The following is a 15,416-nucleotide window of genomic DNA, read 5'->3' as shown; positions in this document are numbered from 1 at the left end:
AGCAGGAACACCAAAAGATTACATGGTTTCAATTCTTTCAAATACAGTAGAGTCTCACTTATCCAAGCCTCGCTTATCCAAGCCTCTGGATTATCCAAGCCATTTTTGTAGTCAATGTTTTCAATGTATCGTGATATTTTGGTGCTAAATTCGTAAATACAGTAGAGTCTCGCTTATCCAACACTCACTTATCCAACGTTCCGGATTATCCAACGCATTTTTGTAGTCAATGTTTTCAAAACATCATGATACTTTGGTGCTAAATTCGTAAATACAGTAATTACTACATAGCATTACTGTGTATTGAACTACTTTTTCTTTCAAATTTGTTGTATAACATGATGTTTTGGTGCTTAATTTGTAAAATCATAACCTAATTTGATGTTTAATAGGCTTTTCCTTAATCCCTCCTTATTATCCAACATATTCACTTATCCAACATTCTGCCGGCCTGTTTATGTTGGATAAGTGAGACTCTACTGTACAGTAATTACAACATAACATTACTGCATATTGAACTACTTTTTCTGTCAAATTTGTTGTATAACATGATGTTTTGGTGCTTAATTTGTAAAATCATAACCTATTTTGATGTTTAATAGGCTTTTCCTTAATCCCTCCTTATTATCCAAGATATTCACTTATCAAAGCTTCTGCCAGCTCGTTTAGTACAATGCTATAAGGAAGACGCAAAAATAGGCTTCACTGTGAAGCCCGGCCCTTGGGAAACAATAAAGCAAAAAGATAAAAAAATTATTAGGATACTATATCAGCTATTGTTGCAATGGTCAAAAGAAGAAGAGCAGATCAAAAACTGCCAAATAAAGTGGGCAAAGGATATTGGACAAAACATAAACATAAATTAAAATTCACTACATCAATAGAGATCCGGGAAAACTGGTACAAGATGTTTTTTAGATGGTACTACACACCAGCTAAATTAGCTAAATTTAATAAAAACAGCTCCAATAAATCAAGTGCCATAGCAGAGCACTTGATGAACCAACCTGGACACAGTATATTATTTGAAAACACTGAAATGCTGGACCACTCCAACAACTATCATGTCAGACTACACAGAGAAGCCATTGAAATCCACAAGCATGTGGACAACTTCAACAGAAAGGAAGAAACCACGAAAATGAACAAAATCTGGCTACCAATATTAAAAAACTCTAAAATCAAAACAGTAGATGGGAACCAACACTCTGAGGGCAGAGAACAGCTAATGACTGAACAAAGGATGCCCCCAGGCAAGAGACAAAAACCTTTCAAATGCTAATTAGGGTGATTAACTGAAACATTAATGCTGACTTCCCAGTGACAAAGGACTCTTGCCACACCCTGGACTCTACACAGATATATATTCTTTCCTATCCTTACTTAGTTTATCCATACCTCACAACCTCTGAGGATGCCTGCCATAGATGCGGGCGAAACGTCAGGAGAGAATACCTCTGGAACATGGCCACACAGCCCGAAAGACATACAACAACCCTGTGATCCCGGCCATGAAAGCCTTCGACAACAGCTCCAATAAATGTTGGAAATGTAATAAAGAAATAGGTACCTTTTCCCACCAGTGGTGGAAATGTAAAAAAGTTAAAGAATACTGGAACAACATACACAAAGCAACACAAAAAAATTTAAAAGTAAATTTCCCTATGATACCTGAAATGTACTTGTTAGGCATTACAAATGTGAAACTGAATAAAAATCAGGATAAAGTGCTCTTCCTTATTGGGACAGCTGCAAGACTTGTTCTAGCTAAAGTTTGGAAGCAAAAAAATATACCTACTATCGAAGACTGGACTATAAAATTGTTTGATTTAATACAAATGGACAATTTAACGCAGAAACTAAGAGACATCAAGGATAAAACAGATTGGTCTGGTTTCAACGCTTTTATTCGAAACGGAGGAAACACTCTTATAAAAGACCTATCCGACGTTTGAAAACACTAAAATCTAAAGAAGGAAAACTGGGAGACACAAAGGACAATGACGAATCCACAAAAGTACTTCCCTAAGGGGACAATGGGAAGTCCCTCTTTATTTTTTTTTATTTTTTACTTTTTTTCCTCTTCTCTTTTGTTCTTTTTTTCCTTTTTTCTTCTTTTTTTGTTTGCTCTCCAGCACATTTTCCTCACTATCCTATACTTATTATGTTTTCCTAGCTTTCACTGTAACATCTATATATATAAAAGAGTGATGGCATCACGGCAACCCACAAAACAACAAAACTACAGGCCCCCCAACCTCAAAATTTGACGACACAACCCATCATCCACGGCTCTAGGTTGATACAACAAAAAGAAAAGAAAAATAAAGTCCTAATTAGAGAGAGAGGAATAATTGCTTTTATCCAATTGCTGCCAGTTAGAAGGCTAAGCTCCTCCAACTTGGTCTCCTGGCAACCCAATAAAAATAATAAAAAACACTAAAAAATAATTAAAAACACTAAAAAATAATACAATAAAATACCATAAAAACAAAAAATAACTAAAAATTATACAGGAAAATAATAAAATATAATAAATAAAAAGATAACTTACAATAAAATTAATTAAAAAATACAAATAACGTCAAATAAAAATTACACAACAATTTTTAACCAATACCACCACCATTTTGCCACAGCAAACCCGTGGCCGGGCACAGCCAGTTACTTATAACTTAATAAAAATTATTTTTTTAAAAAAACTGCAGACCTAGTCACACTAGTTCTTATTGAAATTTCTGTGAAAAGATCACTATAACTCAAATCTGACTGACTTTAATGTGCTACAAGCAGAATATCTTTCAAATCCATGAAAAACATTAATGTGGATTTCCAGATGATGTTGCACTGCAACTTCCATAATGCCTCAATTAAATCTTCCCCACTCTTGAAATAAACGATTAACAAAGTAGTAGTTTAATATACTAAATAGGATGTTATACCTAAAGTAAGCACAAATCCATTCAAGCAAATTTCCCTGGATTCAGAATGGATATCATTCCCAAAGTTTGGAAACGTTGTTATCTTGGACTACAACCCCTCCAGTTGGTGAATGCTAAACGTTGTAATATAAAACGGCAATGTTTCCAAGTTGTGGTCACTCCCTGGACTAATGAATGCAAATGCTGAGTGTTGAGAGAAATATTACTGAAACAAGTCCAGTGAGCCTTCATTCCAATGGACACTTCCCTGGAAGCAAATACCATTAAACTTGATGGGCTTCCACAGAAAGCTACGGTGACTCAGGTTGCATCTATACTGTAGAATTAATGCAGTTTGACACCACTTTAACTGCAGTGGTCCAATGCTACAGAATCTTGGATGTCATCGCTTTACAAGATCTTTAGCTTTTTTTGATAGAGCCTCACCATACTACATCTCCCATGATTCCATAGCATGGAGCCATTATGGTCAAAGTGGTTTTTTAAATCATGTCAGAAGTGACTTGAGAACATACTGCAAGTTGCTTCTGGTGAGAAAGAACTGGCCATCTACAGAGACATTGCCCAGGGGGTGCCCGGATGTGTTCGCTGGGAGGCTTCTCTCATGTCCCTGCAAGCTAGAGCTGACAGAGGGGAGCTCACTCCGTCTCATGGATTCAAACCGGCAACCTTCAGGTCAGCAACCCAACCTTCAGGTCAGCAGGTAAGCCGGCACAAGGGTGTAATCCAGTGTCTCCTCAACTTTTTTTGACCAGGGACCACCTGACCAGGAACCACTCTCCAACATTAGTACCGAATGGATTAGGTAAAGGTAAAAGTAAAGTTTTTCATCTGACATTAAGTCTAGTCGTGTCGGACTCTGCGGGTTGGTGCTCATCTCCATTTCTAAGCTGAAGGGCCGGTGTTGTCTGTAGACACCTCCAAGGTCATGTGGCCGGCATGACTGCATGTCCTGCTGGAGCGGTACCTATTGATCTACTCACATTTGCATGTTTTCAAACTGCTAGATTGGGAAAAGCTGGGGCTAACAACGGGCGCTCACCTCGCTCCCTGGATTTGAACTGCCGACCTTTCAGTCAGCAAGTTCAGCAGCTCAGCGGTTCAGACCACTGCACCACCAGGGTCTCCTCCAAAAGGATTACAAATCAGTTTTTGGTCAACTTTAGATTTGGTTTGGTCATTTGGGGTACTGATTCAAAAAACCACATTGGATAGACCACATCAGCTCAAGTTTCTGATAAAGAACCTATGCCATCCAGTAGTCGCCATCTGTTCGCCCACAGAAAACCATATTTAAAAAGCCTCGACACTATAAGAAGGTTTCACAAGACCATTCGTTCTCGCTGCAACGGTGTAGTAACAGTGAAGCCGTGGACCAAATTTTAGTTCTTGCAGACCACTGGTGGTCCACAGACTACAGGTTGGGAATCACTGATTTAATCCATTGCGCCACCTCGGCTCCTGGGTCAAAGCGGTGTGGAACTGCATTTGGGGTATTGAGTGGGAGAAGATTAAGAAGCCCTGCATTAGAGCACTGTTTTACGCCTAGCCACCAACTTGGAAAAACATATATGAAGACCAAGGACCCCTCCGTGATATGCAGTGATCATTCTGTTCATCATTCTACTTCAATTTCCATGTCAACTTTCTTTGGAATGATTGTATTAGTAATTTATAAGGGGTAGCTTAGGATCTTGTGGCCAATAATATAAAGGGGACAGAAAAATAATGTATGCGTATACACTCTTGTAACAATCCCAAGAAATGTAATACAATTCAGGTTTCTACAACTCTATATTAAAGTAATTCTCTTCAAACTATATTGCATATAGCAAAATTGCTTTCAGGATTTCACAAACAAAGGTACAATGTCCATGTCATACTCTCACAAAGTATACTATATCAAAAGTAAATAACAGACAAAAAGAGACAACCAAGTCCTTATTATTCCTGGAGTTGCGTAGAATCTTGGACCAATGTCAATTGTAGTAAAAATATTCAGTGTCCAAGATAACAGTTTCTATATTCAAAGGAATTCTTCGTTTGCTTCGCAACGCCAAGAATTGGAATACAACAAGGTCTCCCGGGTTTTAAAAAAAACTTTTCCTTAGTAGTGTTAATATGGGAGTAGAGTTAATATGGGCTGTGGCGCAGGCTGGAGAGCAGCTGCAATGAATCACTGCAATGAATCACTCTGACCAGGAGGTCATGAGTTCGAGGCCCGCTCAGAGCCTATGTTTGTCTGTCTTTGTTCTATGTTAAAAGGCATTGAATGTTTGCCTATATGTGTAATGTGATCCGCCCTGAGTCCCCTTCGGGGTGAGAAGGGCGGAATATAAATGCTGTGAATAAATAAATAAATAAATAAATAAATAAATATATCTATTGTGTATGTTATTTTTTACTCCTTTATCTAGCATGCTAAGCACAATAAAATTAAAACAGACACAACACCCGAGGAAGTGATAACGAAACAAGGGGAACAACCCGGGAGACCTTGTTGTGTTCCAGTTCTTGGTGTTGCGAAGCAAACGAAGAATTCCTTTGAATATAGAAACTGTTATCTTGGACACTGAATATTTTTTACTACAATTGACATTGGCCCAAGATTCTACGCAACTCCAGGAATAATATGGACTTGGTTGTCTCTTTTTGTCTGTTATTTACTTTTGATATAGTATACATTGTGAGAGTATGACATGGATATTGTACCTTTGTTTATGAAATCCTGAAAGCAATTTTGTTATATGCAATATAGTTTGAAGAGAATTATTTTAATATAGAGTTGTAGAAACCTGAATTGTATTACATTTCTTGGGATTGTTACAAGAGTGTATTATAGATATTTGTGCATTATCAGCTGATAATATAAAGGGGGCATTTACGATCCTAGTGCCTTACTAAACGACAAACCCCAGGATTCTATAAGATGCAGCCATGGCTGTTAAAGCGGTATCATGCTGCTACACTTGTGTGAAAGAGTCCTAGAACTCTGCAAAGTTTTTTCCCCCTTGGATTTCAACTTTCAGAATCCTCCAACCAGGGTTGATACTTATTTGCTGATGTGTCAGTAGCCAAATCACTCCACAATGATATCACAGAATCAGCAGTCCTCTTCTCAGTTGAGTAATAGCCACTTACTCTTCATTACGATGTTTGCTTTGGTTGCCTACACAATGGCCTTTTCTTTAGTGAGTCCTCAGGGAACGAATCTTCTGGACCATAACACAGAGCACTTCTGCCTGGACTTGGTGGACATCGGCTCCTGCCATCTAGCCTGGAGCGGAAGGTGCTCAGCAAAGGACTTCCGTGATTTCTATCTGTCTTGGTTTCTAGTGCTCAGTAAAGTACTCTTGGGAAGCTGGGAATCGCTTTGGAGATCAACGGGGTGACTGAAACTGTGGCATTTGTGATCCATTAACTGCAGCAGGGTGAGTTCCTTTGCAGAAACTGATAGTAGCTGGTATCCATATGGTTTAGACCAGGGATCCCCAAACTAAGGCCCGGGGGCCGGATGCGGCCCTCCAAGGTTATTTACCTGGCCCCCGCCCTCAGTTTTATAATATAATATTTTCATATCAGTTTTAATAATATAATATGTTGTCTATACATATAATATTGATAATAATATTATGTTATACAATATAATACTAATAACAATACCATAAAATAATATTAATTATATGTTATATATTATATATTATATAATAGTATAGTGGTATAGTTCAATATAGTAATATATAATGCTAATATTCTGCTATGCTAATAATATAATATATTGTTTGTACATACAGCTGCTCTGAGTCCCCTTCGGGGTGAGAAGGGTGGGATATAAATGTAGTAAATAAATGCAGTAAATAATTAATTAATTTTAGACTTAGGCTCAGCCAAAGTCTGAAATGACTTGAAGGCACACAACAACAACAACATCCTAATTAACTTGACTATCACATTGGCCAGTAGCAGGCCCACACTTTCCATTGAAATCCTGATAGGTTTATGTTGGTTAAAATTGTTTTCATTTTTAAATATTGTATTGTTCTTTTGTTGTTGTTGTTGTTGTTGTTGCACTACAAAGAAGACATGTGCAGTATGCATAGGAATTTGTTTGTATTTTTTTTTCAAATGATAATTCAGCCCCTCAACAGTCTGAAGGATTGTGGACCGGCCCTCTGCTTCAAAAGTTTGAGGACCCCTGGTTTAGACATACTTCAACTATTGGCTCTACCGTAGTTGCAGAAATATTTGGAACACACAAAACTGCAGATTTAAATGATGTTCTGTGAATTTTTATCTTTTTATAAGTGCTCAAGACTTTGTCTACAGTGGGACAGAATGAGGCAGATGCCCCAACTGGTCTACGTATTGTAGAGCTCCTGGCTGTTCCCTTTTGCTGCTGGAGGGCAAACAAGACCTGTATATTCCAGACAGCTTGCCCTGTATACTTCAGTTGGATTGTTGGCTTCAGGTGCGGTGAACAATGCTGCCTTGTTGAAGTAGGATCTACATTCTTGTCCAGGTTGAATGGAGTGGCCCTATTTTGGTCTTTAACTCAGGCATACATACTTACATACATACACGGGTTGAATGAAAGCTTTGGGAGATATGAGACTTGCGAGGGTTGAATGAAAAGTAATGCCTCCACCTTCGTAACTCCTCAACAGATGGCAATACTGGTCTGCGGCAGGTACTGGCTTGTTCAGTAGACTCTCCTCTACAGTTCCATTTGGCAGGAAGCCTTAGCACTGAATGCTTGTGTTGTTAAAGTGTGACGTATGGAACTCTGCGCAGACGGTCAGGCAATGCGACTTAAGCAACATGCAGTCACTGAATTCTGGACAGCAGAAGGTGTCACTCCAAAGGAGATTCATCAGAGAATGCAAGCTGTTTATGGTGATTGTGTTGATGTGAGCACTGTGTGTTGTTGGGCGAGTAAGTTTAAAGATGTTGAGGTGGGGACATCTGACTTGTGTGACAAACAAAGAGTTGGACGTCCTGTGACAGCAACCACCGAGTTTCACAAGCAAAATGTTGACAGATTGATTCAGGACAATCGGTATCACTCTGAGAGGAATTTCAAGCATAACCGGCATTTCACAAGAATGTGTGGGTCACGTTATTGCTTTGGTTGGCTATTGGAAGATCTGTGTACGATCGGTCCTGGGAGACGCCGGTTGCGGAAACAGAGTGTCGACTTCATCCGTGACGGCTTCAGAAAACTTGTTCATTGTTGGCAGAAATGTATCCAATTGTCTGGTGTTTATGTGGAAAAGTGAATAGTGGTAGCTAAAGAGCACATTATAAGGATTATTTCTGCATTTGATTTATTAAAATAATATCACCCAAACCCAAGTAACGAAGGTGGAGGCATTACTTTTCATTCAACCCTTGTACATTCAGTACACCTGAAAACAAATACACACTTTTGGTTTGATTTGATGTGTCCTTGTACCTCTGATTGACTTTTTCAGAATGAAGACTCAAATGAATAAAATTCCGGCTCTTGTCTTCTCAGCAATACTTTTCTTAGTAGCAGGTAGGTCTTTTACTATTGAATTCTACTGTAACACTAACTAGGTCTACGGGTTTGCAGATTGTTCTGAACAATGACACAATCACTAAGTTATGTTTCAAAGAATTAGGAAGGAATATTTTGGGCTTTGCATTGTATGTGGAAGACAAAATTGGTGATTTATTAGCCAGTCTTGGAGAAAGGCAGCATACAGTCAGTCAAACCACAAAATATGAATTCCCAATTGTATGTTTCTCTATTTATGTTTTAAAACAGAGGTTCTCAACTTGTGGGTTCCCAGATGTTTTGGCCTATAATTCCCAGAAATCCCAGCCAGTTTACCAGCTGTTAGGATTTCTGGGATTTGAAGACCAAAACATCTGGGAACCCACAGGTTGAGAACCACTGTTTTAAAGGCTTCAGATATCTAACCTGAAGGAACTTGTCAGACAAAACATTTGGAATATGAAAACTTCTCCGTCAATGTTTTAATTCAGACTTGCCCGCTTGATTTAGAATTTGGTGTGATTTTTCTTGACTCAAGATAAACCATGTGATAACCATCTGAAACTGGATTATTTGTGAAAGGGGCTCATTTTGTCCTCATACCATCTTTGTATTTCTCTCACACAGTTGAAGGACTTAAATGCCACCAGTGTCGTAGGATCAGAAATGATAACACGTGTCCCAAACCACAAGTTTGTGTAGCACCTGCAAATAATTACTGCTTCATTCAAAGGATCTCCAAAGGTGATTCCAAGGGGAAACATTGTCTGGTTAAATTACCACTTGGTACAAAATTTAGACAGGGCCTTGCTTTAGTCTTAGAATCACCAGTCTGGAAGAAGGTGTGGTCTAAATAATAATAATAATAATAATAATAATAATAATAATAATAATAATAATAATAATAATAATAATAATATATTTGAACTTCAGAGACTCTGGCAGAAACCAGTGCAGGTGGTCCCGGTGGTGATGGGCACACTGGGTGCCGTGCCAAAAGATCTCAGCCAGCATTTGGAAACAATAGACATTGACAAAATTACGATCTGCCAACTGCAAAAGGCCACCCTGCTGGGATCTGCGCGCATCATCCGAAAATACATCACACAGTCCTAGACACTTGGGAAATGTTCGACTTGTGATTTTGTGATATGAAATCCAGCATATCTATCTTGTTTGCTGTGTCATAATATAATAATTATTTTATTTTTATACCCCGCCCCATCTCCCCGAAGGGACTCGGGGCGGCTTACATGGGGCCAAGCCCTAACATCAACAATATAAAAACAAAGCAATAAAACAAATGAATCAACAACAACAATAAAAACAGGACATAAAATCACATACAAAAAAACTATAATGATAAAATCTTGGGTTGGCTCCAAAAGATACTAGTTTAAATCTGGATTAACCTAAACTAGTTTAATCTGGATTAACCTGCAATATTTCCCCGAGTGGGAAAATATCACAGAAACAATCAAGAGGCAGCTCAGGAAAAGTTTGGAATTTAATGCCTGTGTAGAAGGAGAAGATGGGGTGATGGCGACAGGGGACAGGGAAAAGGCAGAACTACTTAATGCCTTCTTTGCCTCGGTCTTCTCAGAAAAAGAAAGCCATCTTCAACCTCAGCAACACGGAATGGACGAAGGATTGGGGGAAATCCAACCCCAAATAGGGAAACAAGTTGTCCAGGAACACTTGGCCTCTCTAAACGAATTCAAGTCCCCAGGGCCAGATCAGCTACACCCAAGAGTACTGAAGGAACTAGCGGAAGTTATTTCAGAACCACTGGCAATTATCTTCGAGAGTTCTTGGAGAACGGGAGAAGTCCCAGCAGATTGGAGGAGGGCGAATGTGGTCCCTATCTTCAAGAAGGGAAAAAAGAACGACCCAAACAATTACCGTCCGGTCAGCCTCACATCAATACCAGGCAAAATTCTGGAAAAGATCATTAAGGAAGTGGTCTGCGAACACTTAGAAACAAATGCGGTCATTGCTAATAGTCAACACGGATTTACCAAAAACAAGTCATGCCAGACTAATCTGATCTCTTTTTTCGATAGAGTTACGAGTTGGGTCGATACAGGGAATGCTGTGGATGTAGCCTACCTGGATTTCAGTAAGGCCTTCGACAAAGTCCCCCACGACCTTCTGGCAAACAAACTAGTAAAATGTGGGCTAGACAAAACTACGGTTAGGTGGATCTGTAATTGGCTAAGCGAACAAACCCAAAGGGTGCTCACCAATGCGTCGTCTTCATCATGGAAAGAAGTGACAAGTGGAGTGCCGCAGGGCTCTGTCCTGGGCCCGGTTCTGTTCAACATCTTTATTAACGACTTAGACGAAGGGTTAGAAGGCACGATCATCAAGTTTGCAGACGACACAAAACTGGGAGGGATAGCTAACACTCCAGAAGACAGGAGCAGAATTCAAAACGATCTTGACAGACTAGAGAGATGGGCCAAAACTAACAAAATGAAGTTCAACAGGGACAAATGCAAGATACTTCACTTCGGCAGAAAAAATGGAAATCAAAGATACAGAATGGGGGACGCCTGGCTTGACAGCAGTGTGTGCGAAAAAGACCTTGGAGTCCTCGTGGACAACAAGTTAGACATGAGCCAACAATGTGATGCGGCTGCTAAAAAAGCCAATGGGATTCTGGCCTGCATAAATAGGGGAATAGCGTCTAGATCCAGGGAAGTTATGCTCCCCCTCTATTCTGCCTTGGTCAGACCACACCTGGAATACTGTGTCCAATTTTGGGCACCACAGTTGAAGGGAGATGTTGATAAGCTGGAAAGTGTCCAGAGGAGGGCGACTAAAATGATTAAGGGTCTGGAGAACAAGCCCTATGAGGAGCGGCTTAAAGAGCTGGGCATGTTTAGCCTGCAGAAGAGAAGGCTGAGAGGAGACATGATAGCCATGTACAAATATGTGAAGGGAAGTCATAGGGAAGAGGGAGCAAGCTTGTTTTCTGCTGCCCTGCAGACTAGGACACGGAACAATGGCTTCAAACTACAGGAAAGGAGATTCCACCTGAACATCAGGAAGAACTTCCTCACAGTGAGGGCTGTTCGACAGTGGAACTCTCTCCCCGGGGCCGTGGTAGAGGCTCCTTCCTTGGAGGCTTTTAAGCAGAGGCTGGATGGCCATCTGTCGGGGGTGCTTTGAATGCGATTTCCTGCTTCTTAGCAGGGGGTTGGACTAGATGGCTCATGTGGTCTCTTCCAACTCTACTATTCTATGATTCTATGATTCTAGACGAGAATCTTAAATAAAACCATCCTGGGAAACTGGTATAAAAAGTATCTTTAAAAAATAAAATTAGGGTCAAACAAGTAGAGTACATTTCCTCATGAGGAAGCTTAGATGTATAAAGTATATACAGTAGAGTCTCACTTATCCAACACTCGCTTATCCAACATTCTGGATTATCCAACGCATTTTTGTAGTCAATGTTTTCAATACATTGTGATATTTTGGTGCTAAATTTGTAAATACAGTAATTACTGCATAGCATTACTGCATATTGAACTACTTTTTCTGTCAAATTTGTTGTATAACTTGATGCTTTGGTGCTTAATTTGTAAAATCAGAACCTAATTTGATGTTTAATAGGCTTCTCCTTAATCTCGAAGGAAAACATTTTTGATATTTTTACCCCACTTATATTAATTTTCCAATTTAGTATGGAGAGAGTTTAACATTTCTTAATTTAGACTCGGATGTGAGAAATGAGACAGACAAATAATAGTTAATTCTCAATCTGGCATGAAGGAGATATATCATCATCATCATTTTATTTTTGTATGCCACCTCCATCTCCCCAACGGGGACTCGGAGTGGCTCACACGGGGGCAAGCCCAATACAATCATATAATTTCATAAAATCAACACTTGAGACATCAAAGAATGCATTTAAAAACAAATTAAACAAGTCATGATTTAAATGAGACATAATTAAAATATTAAACAATCATCCAAGGCATTAAAAGGTCCAGTATGTGGCTGTGGCTGTGGCAGCAAGCCAGCTGCAACCAGCTGCAATGAATCACTCTGACCAGGAGGTCATGAGTTCGAGGCCCACTCGGAGCCTATGTTTGTCTTGTCTTTGTTCTATGTTAAAAGGCATTGAATGTTTGCCTATATGTGTAATGTGATCCGCCCTGAGTCCCCTTAGGGGTGAGAAGGGCGGAATATAAATGCTGTAAATAAAATAAATAAATAAATAAATAAATAAATATAGGACAACAGTCTGGGCAACAGTCAAAACTGATGAAGGGAGTGTCTATTGATCTGTACAATTGAGATATTTTTATTCCTTAGATGGCATTCATATATGAGAGATAAAAATATATAAAACATTAAATACTGTATATACTCGAGTATAAGCCTAATTTTTCAGCCTTTTTTTAGGACTGAAAAAACCCCCTCCTCAGCTTATACTCGGGTGAGGGTCCTGGTGGACTCATATTCAGGTCGGTTTATACTCAAGTATATATGGTATATTTATTATTTTTCTCTATTATTATTGGTATTGTTACATTTATTATTTTAATAATAATAATAATAATAATATAAAATATTATTATTATTATTGGTATTGTTACATTTATTATTTTACTCTATTAATTATTATTATTACATTTATTATTTTATTCTTATTGCTGTTACTTTTACATTTATTTTACTCTATTTTTATTATTAATGATACATTTAGTATTTTACTCTAGTATTTATTATTACATTTATTATTTTACTGCATTTATTATTATTATTATTACATTTATTATTTCACTCTATTATTATTAAAAGGATACATCAGCACATTTACACTGAAGAAGATGAAAATAATGATTTAATCAGAGTTGAACAGTTTGATGTAAAGATTCAAAAACATTTAAGCTACTGATGCCTCAATTAATATAATTATATTGGTATCTCGGCTTATACTGGAGTCAATGTTTTCCCAGTTTTTTTGTGGTAAAATTAGGTGGCTCGGCTTATATTCGGGTCGTCTTATACACGAGTATATACAGTACATGTAGGTTTCTGTACATGGCTTCACCACTTTCACTCTCTTTCTCTCTCTCTGTTCACAGAGGGACGTATTAGGAGAATACACCGAGGTTGCACTTCATACTGCCTACAAGCCATCAAACTCAGCAACAGTTTTATAAAGTACACGTTCTGCTGCAGAACAGATTTCTGCAACAAATTTCATTCTTGGCTGTTTGACTAAGTGCAATGCCTCCTCCGTTCCTTCAGCTTCTGTCAGCATCATGCCCAGTTCTGTGCAATTTTTCACCAGAGACAGATACACGGAGTAATTGCAGCTCTGAAGAGGAAAGAAGGCTATTTGTTATTAATCTTAGTGACTTTTATAAGAAAGTCTGGGGCATGCTATCACTCCAAGTGGGCTTATTCATTCCTTGTTCTTCTGGTTTATGCCTGATTGACCCATATATGCCTTCAAGTGTCATACTTTTCTTAAATGAGATTCATTTGTAACTCTCTTCAAAATGAGATAATCTTACTTTTATAAATCAATACAATAAAATAACAAAATGATGATACACCTGGATTGTGGGCTCATTCAATATCCTACCCTTAAGAAAATATTACATCGGAAAAAAAATAAAGGTAGATGACTCCTAAGGCACGCACACACATAAGCAGAGCAGTTCAGCATGTTTAAGCAAATTTATTTTTATTTATTATTTATTTACATCACTTTTACCCCACCCTTCTCACCTGTAGGGACTCAGGGCAACTTGCAACAGTCGGCCATTTACATTGCCTAGAACACATTCAATAAAACAATAACAAAATCAATAAACATTACAACAATAAAACGTCCATTAAAAACTCTATTAAACTCTATTAGATCATCTATATATATAAAGGGGTAATGAAATTTCGGCTTAGGACAAAACAACAAAACTACACATCCCAGAAACACTAAACTTGGCAGCACAACCCCTCATCCATGCCTCTACGTTCATACAATAAACAGCTCCAGCTACTCCAGAAAACGGCCAGGCTTTGAAACTGCAAGGCTATTCACTGCTATTCCACCTGGCCAACAAAGGATTCCCATAAGCCACAGCAACGCGTGGCCGGGCAAAGCTAGTGAATTATAAAATTTTAAAATGCATATGTAGTTAGATTCGTCCACTGTTAGTTTTTTTCCCAAACTAACAATATGCACATGTCAAATGAAACAAGCAGGTGAGATATGCCTTGCATAAACAAACAAACAAACACATAAAATTGAAACGTCAAAAGCTCACTTAAAAACATCTTGCAAAATGTATCCAGGAGTCAACTTTTTGAACAATATACCTGCACAGTTTGTCTAATCAGGAAATATATCTAAAATATAAGTGAGATCTGATGTTCATAACTGTGCACTGATGAAAAGGATGAACATTCAAGGACCTGGAGTGTCAAGACACAGACTCCTCTTAAAGGGCCACACACAATGAGTAAAGATAACAAATGTTTATTAAATGATAAACACTTAACTTCAGTGTACCTAGTAAAAGTAAATGTCTTTGCTTCAAGAAAAGGCAAAAAATGCGAGAACAGAAAATAATCCGGATTATCTTGCCTGATAATCTGTCTTAACTTCAGCCAAGAGTTTACTGAAACTATAGTCACAACAAGCTATGGCACAGGAAGCCAGAAGAGGGCCAAATGCCCACCCGTAGTGAAAGCAGACGACACCGTTGTCTAAAAGCCAAGTCAAATCCAGAAACCAAAGGATAGCCAACTGGGAGTAGTGAAGTTGCCGTCAAAAGCAAAGCCGAATACAGGAACCAAAAAGAGAGCCAACGGGGAGTAGCGATGCCATCGTCAGGAGCCAAGCCGAATTCAGGAGCCGAAGTAGAAGCCAGGAAACACCAAGCCAGGAACCAGCGAAGCCATTGTCAGGAGTCAAACCGAAGCCA

General features: G+C 38.6%; 2 long non-coding RNA genes across 3 annotated transcripts in view; one reads left to right on the top strand and one right to left on the bottom strand.

Annotated features, from left to right (window-relative positions):
• Window positions 1-15,416, bottom strand: part of LOC103280178 (uncharacterized) — a 111,966-nt gene that overhangs the window by 92,687 nt on the left and 3,863 nt on the right. The window lies entirely within an intron of this gene.
• On the top strand, window positions 5,555-14,090 carry LOC134293534 (uncharacterized). 2 transcript variants are annotated; one of them, XR_010000478.1, is made up of 4 exons: window positions 5,555-6,373; window positions 8,414-8,478; window positions 9,088-9,204; window positions 13,566-14,090. It is a non-coding gene; the product is annotated as an uncharacterized LOC134293534 (long non-coding RNA). The 2 variants fall into 2 exon arrangements; XR_010000477.1 differs by lacking the exon at window positions 5,555-6,373 and having other exon boundaries at window positions 6,885-8,478.

This window comes from Anolis carolinensis, unplaced genomic scaffold (genome assembly GCF_035594765.1).
Source record: "Anolis carolinensis isolate JA03-04 unplaced genomic scaffold, rAnoCar3.1.pri scaffold_8, whole genome shotgun sequence".
Taxonomy (NCBI): Eukaryota; Metazoa; Chordata; class Lepidosauria; order Squamata; family Dactyloidae; genus Anolis; species Anolis carolinensis.
Note: the sequence above shows the minus strand (reverse complement) of the source record. Positions and strands in the feature narration are given on the sequence as shown.